This window comes from Hydra vulgaris, chromosome 01 (genome assembly GCF_038396675.1).
Source record: "Hydra vulgaris chromosome 01, alternate assembly HydraT2T_AEP".
NCBI lineage: Eukaryota > Metazoa > Cnidaria > Hydrozoa > Anthoathecata > Hydridae > Hydra > Hydra vulgaris.
In genome coordinates this window covers 6772501-6781731 of record NC_088920.1, presented here as the reverse complement: position 1 = coordinate 6781731, position 9231 = coordinate 6772501, and positions in this window count along the sequence as shown.

The window sequence follows — 9231 nt, the reverse complement described above, 5'->3', positions numbered from 1 at the left end:
AATACAATTGTATTGAGTCATAAAATATGAATTTCTCTAACGAAAAACTGTTCAAATTACCAAAGGGCATGGTTTAAATATATAATGCAATTGTGGTTTATGGTTAAAAAAAATAACGATTTCGTACTTTGAATACAGTAAAAACCAGCAAATGTACTTTAACAAAAAGAAGTCTGTAAGAAGCAGTCTGAGAAAATATTACGAAAATGTAAATGTTACTATATTATGATTAAGTAATGTCCTGGAATCTGGAAATTCTAACACAACATCAAACACAACATGTTCCTTACTCAAAACAAAGCATTATTTACAGGCTTCCCTAAATGATAATCGTATTCTTATCTGGTTTTATTGGTCAATCAATTATCGATAAAGATTTTTTTCATCGGCTTTTGTTAAAATCAAATATTTAGTTTTTTAAATTTTATTGAACAGTTAAGGTTTCTATAAGACTACTTCTGTTTTTAGCGATCCACAGCACACGTTACTGTTTACTATAGCTATGCATAAAAAATAAAAATTTCACGCTTTTTTTTTCAAACCCCCCCCCCCTTCCTTTTTATTAAGGGCTTGAAATTTCTTGAATATTTTGGGTTATTATTTTTCTAATTTTTTTATGTGCTCTGCTTATTGAGCTTTTAAATAGTGTCTTTAATGTCAATGCTAGTAGTTTTGAGGATTAGTATAACAATGTGCATATCCTGTAATATTGATGTACTATTGATGTAGTTATTGTAAAACTAAGATTAGCAATTGTTTCAATGACATTTCTTGTTGTACTTAATAATGTGTATAATATATAACATAAAACACAGCTAAGTACTTACTAATTTTTAGTTTTTTCATATCATATTTTAGTCTGGTTAGCTCAGACAGTTATCAGACGTAAAATAAAATAGAATGAAAATATATAAAAAAATGTATATAAAAAACTGTTAGAAAGACATTATAAAAAGGGATTGGCGTAAGGTGAAAACTGTTAAAACTAAAAAGAGGTCTCCAGCCATTCAATGAATTCTAACACCAATAAAGACAAAACCATTTTAAAGACTAGTAATAAATAATTATCAATAAATAAAGACAAAAATAAAGACCACACGGTCTTTATTTTTGTCTTAAGTATTTTCAATATTTTAGTGTTAGTATAAATAAGAAAAGATAAATTCTTGATATTTAGTTAGCTCATAATAGGCACTACAAAAAAACAGGTAAGATAATAGATGGAACATTAGCCTCTCATTTAAGCAAGAAATTATTAAACATCACTACGTGACTAAAATTTTCATGGTTTTTTTTATTTCTAGACCAACATTGCTAATATAGATGAGCTGAACTGAATTTTTTATTTCTAGACCAATTCAGCTAATATAGATGAGCTGAATTGTTAATTTGACATTAGCTGAGTTGTTAATAGCAACAAAATTACTTTTAAAAGTTTTATAGCTCAAAAGCAATTTTTTTTAAATAAAACTTCCCTCTAGTAGTGTTGTCACAGTACTCGGTATTTCGGTACCAACACGGATCTTTATTAAAAAGGTAGTTATGGTAAAAGTCGTTCAAAGTACCGAGTTTATTGGTACTAATATTAATACCGAGCAATTTTAACCGTCCAGCAGCGCTATTTATAAAGCTTCATTCAGATATTTTTCAGAATTACCATCAATAAGTAAAGAGTAATATCATAAAATAACGATGTAATAGCGTATAAAATAAAGAGGATTTGCAGTTTTGTTGTTTTGACTCATTTTTCCCCTTTTTCGAACATAAACAACTTGTACTAGTATTAAATTTACGATTTTTATTTTTAATTATTTTTATTCTTGAAACTAAATATAGCATCTAAAGAAAAATTGACGGTTCCAACTCATAGACTTTATTTTCAGCAACTAACCTAGTCAAAAAGTGTTTTAGGATTCTATTAGATTTTGGAACAAAAAACATTTCAAATTTGAACCCCATTAAATAAAAACACATAAGTTAAAAAGCGTTTATAGTTATCAAAGCTTTTTCTTTTTTTTTTTTGTTCAAAAATCCTATAAGTCGTATAAGACATTTTGGCGAAGGTTTGGCCCACAGGCTAAGGTTTGGCCCACAGGCTAAGGTTTGGCCCACAGACTCTAAATCTTATAATGAAAAAACCGCTTGATATCTTTTTGATGGCACCAAAATTGTCAATTAAAGCCTAATTTGGAATGGTTTTGAAATTCCTAGCGGTCTCTGATACGTAGGAGGTAAGTCATTTCCAAAAAATTGCTTTTTGTAAAAGTATTTTTTTTTTTGTAAAAAAACAAAAATTTGGTATAGCAATTTACATACAACAAAACGAGCGACGGAAAATATTTTTTTATACTTCAGAAAGATTTTAAGAAAACAGGCTAGAAATACAAAAAATACAAGTTTTTGCTAAAAATGCAAATTCATAATGTTGTATTTATGCACGCTTTTATGCACACATTATCAACGCTTACAATTTGGTTTGTGGCCAGTGTAATTCTTCCTTCATTTAGGTACCGAATTTGATAACGAGTACCGAGTATATTCATAGGTGCTGGTACAGAATACTAAAATTTCAGTTTATGACAACACTACCCACAAGCACACCGCTAACTAACGTCATAACATGACGTCACGGTGTGGCTAGACAGTTTTATTTATAAACCAGGCAAATGGGTTCTTTTTAATATATTAATTATAAATAAAATTTCAGTTTATAGATTTCCAAGAGACGAAGAAGAGAAAAAATGTTGAATAAAATGCATTCCTAATGCAAATAATGTGATAAGTGGCCGAAAAATCTTGAAAAGTTAAGGTAAAAGGAAGAGAAAGACCAAAAAATCCACCATCAATTTGCCCAATTCTCTTTTAAGTTAAATACTAACATCTATACACTCTTTAAGATCAACTAAGCTTGCATTATCCTCAAGCCAAAATTTTTTGACAAAATCGATTTATTTTTAGCACAAGATAATTTTAACTTTGACATGTTTTGTGACGCATAGTTAAATAAAAAACGCAATTTTACTTTTGAAATTGTAGCCTTCATTTCAGATAGCAAATTTTGTGTACAATCCACAGACTTTATTAATTATGCAACACCAAAATTTCTATTTAAATTTGATTGCTGTTTAAAGTTTGAATCATATTTCAATGGTGGAAAAAAGAAAAGTATATACTGTGTCTAATGTTGTTAACACACGGTCTAAATTTGAAGAAATTTTGCGATATTTGAACCTTTTGACACCAAACAGTAAAGAAATAGTAATGAATGAGCAAATTGATCCCATAAACACAAACAAGTATATTCTTAGTGTAATCATCAGAGCATTTGAGTATTTTAATACTCCTCGTAAACTTTATGAAAAATTGCGTGATGATTTTAAACTATTTTCTATTCGAACATTGACATGCATTACTTCGAAAATATCGAAATCTGATGATAATTTTTTTTTAAAGAAGATTTTGATAATTTAAGTGGTGATCAAAAAACTTAAAATTTAAAAAATGTTATTATATCATGGAGTGGTCTTTTTGGAAAAGCATTAGATAACCCAGATTCTCTTGCAGAAACTTTTTTTGGTGTCATGATAACTTGTATGTTTGGTGGACCAACTTGTATGTTAGGTGTAGCTTAGGTTGGGTCGTACTTTTAAAATTTTGGATATAGGAGCGCGCGCAACATTTTTTTTATGTATTAAAGTATTAGAAGAGACGTGAATAATTTTTTTTTTCTTAAAAAGTTTATCTAGTGTGGGCGCAGGGCGTTTGAAAAATGTCAGTTTTACAAAAATCTTATTATATTGACATTTTTCGGCCTTTTTTATATTAGCCAAAGGAAAGGCAATTATTAAAAAACAATAAGACATAATATAGACATAAAAAATTATATATATATTCGGTGCTACTTTTCTTAATGCTATACAAACACGATGGACGTAAGAAAAGTTGGCTACCATCATGGATTTTACAAAAAATATCTACTTATAAATTTTAGAAATGGGAGCGCGCGTAAAATTTTTTAGGATGTTAGAAAAGACGTGAATAATTTTTTTTTTCCTATAAAGTTCGTTTATTGTAGGCGCAGGGCGTTTAAAAAACGACAGTTTTACGAAAAACTTTAAAAAAAATTAGTATACTAAACTTGTTGTTGTTATTTTCAATGTGCGTAATGCTACTAGTATAAAATGAGGTGAATCATGAAACATAGTCATCAAACTTTGTGGGCTTTGGGCTTATATCCTCCCTTCCATTATTATTAAAAACCATTAAAATTATTTAAATACAGGAAATGGTGTAGGATTTTTTATTTTTATAAAGTTCCAATAGCTTATTTGTAGGATAATTACTAAGATAATAGTTTCCTGACGATTTGCGGTTTAAACGAGTTTTATTTATTTATGATCACTTTGGCATCCTAAATATTGTAATAAAAATGTAATTAACAAATTTGAAACATATTTATAAAGGTCGTTTTTTTAACTACTACAAAAAATACCAATACTTCTTAACAAACATAACATCAATTTCATTGCTATAAATGGCTAAATCTACTCGAGCTCAAACAATGTTAAAATGCCCTAAATAGCATGAGCTATTGGGTAATGGTTTCGAACTTTGTTTATCAGAACTGCCTACGCTGAGAGATAGTTTACGGTATGGAATTTTGTTGCGTGATAGATCAGTTACACATTTGAATACAAGATGTATGTGTATACAAATATTTATTAAAATAAAAAGTATTTGGATGTCAGCAAATTCTACAATCCCGTTGGTCTCAGAAAAATACGCAGTCGATAAACTTGTCCTTGAATGGAAGATTGCAAAAGGCATTAGAAAACTGAGAACTACAAAAAAAAAGAAATATGTATACGGACAAGCTTGATAAGTTATTTGACTTGACGAAATGTAAGTGCAACATCTTTAGCTGTAATGAAAATGGATGCAATGGTTGTCTTTTTAAAGCTCATGTAACTTGCATATATCCAAAAGTAGCAAAGATACCTTTGCAAGAACTATTTTTCCTACAAGCTCAAAGAAATAAAATTGGTAACAAAAGTTCTTTACAAATAGGATTAGTTGATATACCAGAGACACATCGGTTAACAAGATATTTAGGTAGAAAAGAATCAGACTCTAAAATACCTGGAACACTTAGTGAGGGTGCAAGTAAATGCTAAAATACTAAAAATACTTTTGTCAATTTTTGTTTAAACTGTGAATTAAAAAGTTGAGTATAAATTGATTATAAATTTTTTTCATTAAAATTGTTTAACATAATTTATTTTCTCCTTTAACAGTACAATTTAAAACAACAGACGATTCGGACATTGGCAACAAAAATGCAGATAATACAGAAAAAGTTGCCATTGGTGCAGACTCAACAAATTTAAACACTGGTTGGAAAGGAGGTGTTATACATTTCCTTGAACATAAATTGGATAAAAAATTAATGTGGATAATTTGTGCTCTTCATACAAATGAACTACCTCTCCGACATCTAATGATTCAGCTTGATGGAAAAACTACGTCTAAAAATAACTTTTCTGGTTCTATTGGAAAACTTAAAGGTAAGGCAACTAGCTTCAAAGTCAAAGATAGCATAGTAAAAATTGAATTTCCTAATGCAATAATAGAACTTGACTCTGAAGTTGTAAAGTCGCTATCAGATGATCAAAAGTATCTTTATAAAATTACCCATGCAATTAACGCTGGGGTTTTTCCGGAAAATCTTAAAAGTAAAGAAATTGGTCCACATTCGCATGCAAGATGGTTGAATTTTGCAATTAGAATATGTTTACTTTGGTGCTCCGAAATCGTACTTTCAGTTGAAGAAACATATAATCTGCAACTTCTGGTGGAGTTTATTGTTGGTGTTTATGCGCCACTTTGGTTTGAAATCAAAGTAAAGTGGAAGTGGACTGAAGGGCCTAATCATATACTCAAGCAGTTAAAACTTCTTTGTCATCAAAGACTTAAAGTTAAAGACATTGTAATGCCCTACGTTTTATCTTCTTCATGGAATGCTCATAGTGAAAATGTTCTTCAAACGTTGTTATGTAGTCTAGAAAAAACAGAAAGACAATTTGCAGTTGAAACAATTTTAAAATTAAGAGGAGATTTAAAATACGGAAACACTAGTATAAGAAGTAGAAAACATCGTATACATAATGAAAATGCTGAATCACTTTTTGATCTAATTGATTGGAGCTTGGATGTACACGAACCTTTACTTACATGTTTATTGTCAAAGGATGAATTTTTAAAATACAATGATATTCCGATGTATGTACCTTGTTTTCCTGTTCATGGGCAAGCTATTGAACGATGTGTCCAAGAAGTCACACGAGCTTCTCAATCGGTATTTGGAAAAGATAGAAGAGATGGGTTCATAAGAGCAACATTAGCACATCGAAAAATCATGCCCGTGAACCAATCAAAAAAAGATCTATTTAAATTAATTTAAGCAATATTAATTTTTTGATGTTTTTGCTTTGATTATTTATGATCACAGTAAAAAAGTTGAACTTTAAATATATTGTTTCTTTTAGATGACATTTTATATATTTTATTTATGACTTTATGAAGAGTAGCACCCCAAACTATGTTTTATTTTAATGTCTATATTATACCTGGTTGTTTTTTGATGATTGCATCGCCATAGGCTTAAATAAAAGGACAGAAAAGTGCTAATTTGATGCATTTTTAGTAAAACTATCGTTTTTTAAATGCCCTGCGCCCACAATAGATGAACTTTTTAGAAAAAAAAAAATTGTTCACGTCTTTTCTAATATCCTAATAAAATAATCCATAATAAAAAAAATATCACGCACGCTCTCATTTTTAAAATTTATAAGTAGAATTTTTTTGTAAAATCCATAATGGTAGCCAACTTTTCTTACGTCTATCGTGTTTGTATAGCATTAAAAAAGTAGCACCAAATATATATATATTTTTTTATGTCTATATTATGTCTTATTGTTTTTTAATAATTGCCTTTCCTTTGGCTAATATAAAAAAGGCCGAAAAATGCCAATATGATAAGATTTTCGTAAAACTGACATTTTTCAAACGCCCTGCGCCCACACTAGATGAACTTTTTAAGAAAAAAAAAAATTATTCACGTCTCTTCTAATACACTAAGACATAAAAAAAATGTTGCGCGCGCTCCCATATCCAAAATTTTAAAAGTACGACCCACCCTAGTGTAGCTACCCTACCACTATTTTATTTACCTTTTATTTTTTACCTGATATAAAACTTTTTTATTTCACTATTTAAGCAATTTTATGAATTGAAGCAATAAAATAAAGTTTATTAATAAAAACTTAAAAAAATTTATTAACTGTACAAATTTTTAATTCGTTTTATTTTTTTTAAAACGGGAGAAACATATTTTGTTTTAAAACAATTATCAACATTTTGGTTTTTGAAATATCGACTCACACGTTTTTTCCAAAGTTTTGCGTGTCAAGGCCTGTTACTTAAGCGCCGTGGATTCAACTTATAGTTGGTTTTTTAGAAGTATAGTCGGAATTTGGACGTTCCAGTCGGAATTTAGAGATTTAAGGACATTTTTTTTAGAATGTAATAGGCAAATAAATTATACTTTTCTTTAATTCATTTTTTTATTATAATTTTGTCTATATTACATGGGGTAGCACGCAACCTACAAAACTTAAAAAAATACTTAATGTTCAAAAACATGTGTATTGAATTATAGGCGGAAAAAACAAGGGGAGTACACTAAACCCTTAACGAGACATGAAAATGATAAATGTTTATGAAATAGATATTAATCAACAACTAATGTTAATGTATAAATATATAAAAAACTCTCTACAGCTAACTTTATTTGTAAGTTTGAAAAAAATATAAAGGAAAAGTATTTCTTAAGAACAAATCAATAAAAACTTTTTTTTATTTTCCTAAGAAATTAAATAAATATATAGAGTTTTCGATAACATTTCCAGTACCAAGAAATGCAATTATTTTCAAAAAAAAAAAAAAGATAATATGATATAATCATAAACATCATTAAACTCATCAAAGTTTCAAGCTCTCATTTAGTTGATTATGTATTGGTTTTTATATTTTAAATTTTTGAGTGTTTAAATTGGAAATTTAACATCTTACTAATATCTGCAGTTTATTAGAACTTTTTGATGATATTTATTTTTTAAGGAACTCTATGAAAAGATTGAGATGATATTGCATTACCCATATCTTCTTTGTGTCCCGATCTGTTTTTTAAATTGTCATATTTATTTATATTGTTTTTACGTGTAATCTTTTATGTAACTTTTTTTATTTAAAAGCAAAATATACACTACTAAAAAAAAAAAAAGGCAACGTTATATACTATAAAAAAAAAGAAAATTAAAGAGCAAACGAAAAAATTTGCTTCCTAAACCAGAGAAATCCGACCTTTTTATAGAACAGGCATTATTTTTTAAAACAATATTTTTTTGAAAAGTTAAACTAATTTAAAACATTAATTTTAAAAAGATCACAAGGGTTATTATCTCCTAACTCGTTTGTAAAGATAAAAAAAACTTTATGACTGAAGTTTTAAAGGTAAAAAAAACTTTGCAAAATAAACCAATGTTCTTGACATAAAGAAAGTTTGTGGTGCTCAGATTTTTGCAAAAGTGAAAAAATTTGAAAGAGAATTTAAATAAAAACACTGACTTATAAATATGACCTTTTTAAATATAATTTTTAAAACTCTATTCCTGGTATTTTTCTTTGAATTTTTTTAATAAAAAAAATTTTTTAAATGTAAAAATAAAAATTTGGATGTCGTGTGATTTTTTTTTATATAACTAATATCAGCTAGTTTAAAAATAAAAGAAGTGGGGAGGGGGAGTAGGAGGAGGGCGCTAAGAATGGAAAAGCTTTCTCTCTTATAACGACTTACAATGATTTAATATTTGTACAGATAGGTGAAAGTATATTTTTATATTGTTTTCAATAAAATTTTTGCATATGCAAAATACCGCTCCCTGACTTTATCCCTTGTGTTTCTCCGACAAATATTTAGCCATGAAGTTAAAGCTGTAAACATTTTGTTTTTACAACAAAATATTTATATTTCAGTCTTTAGAAAGATTAGAAGTTAGACACCAAATATGTGCAACGAAACTTTATTTCCAGCCACATTTAGAGATACTTGCATACGGCCTATTATTCTGGAAATTTTTATTTTTAATTCTGCTATTAAAGTCAAATTATCTT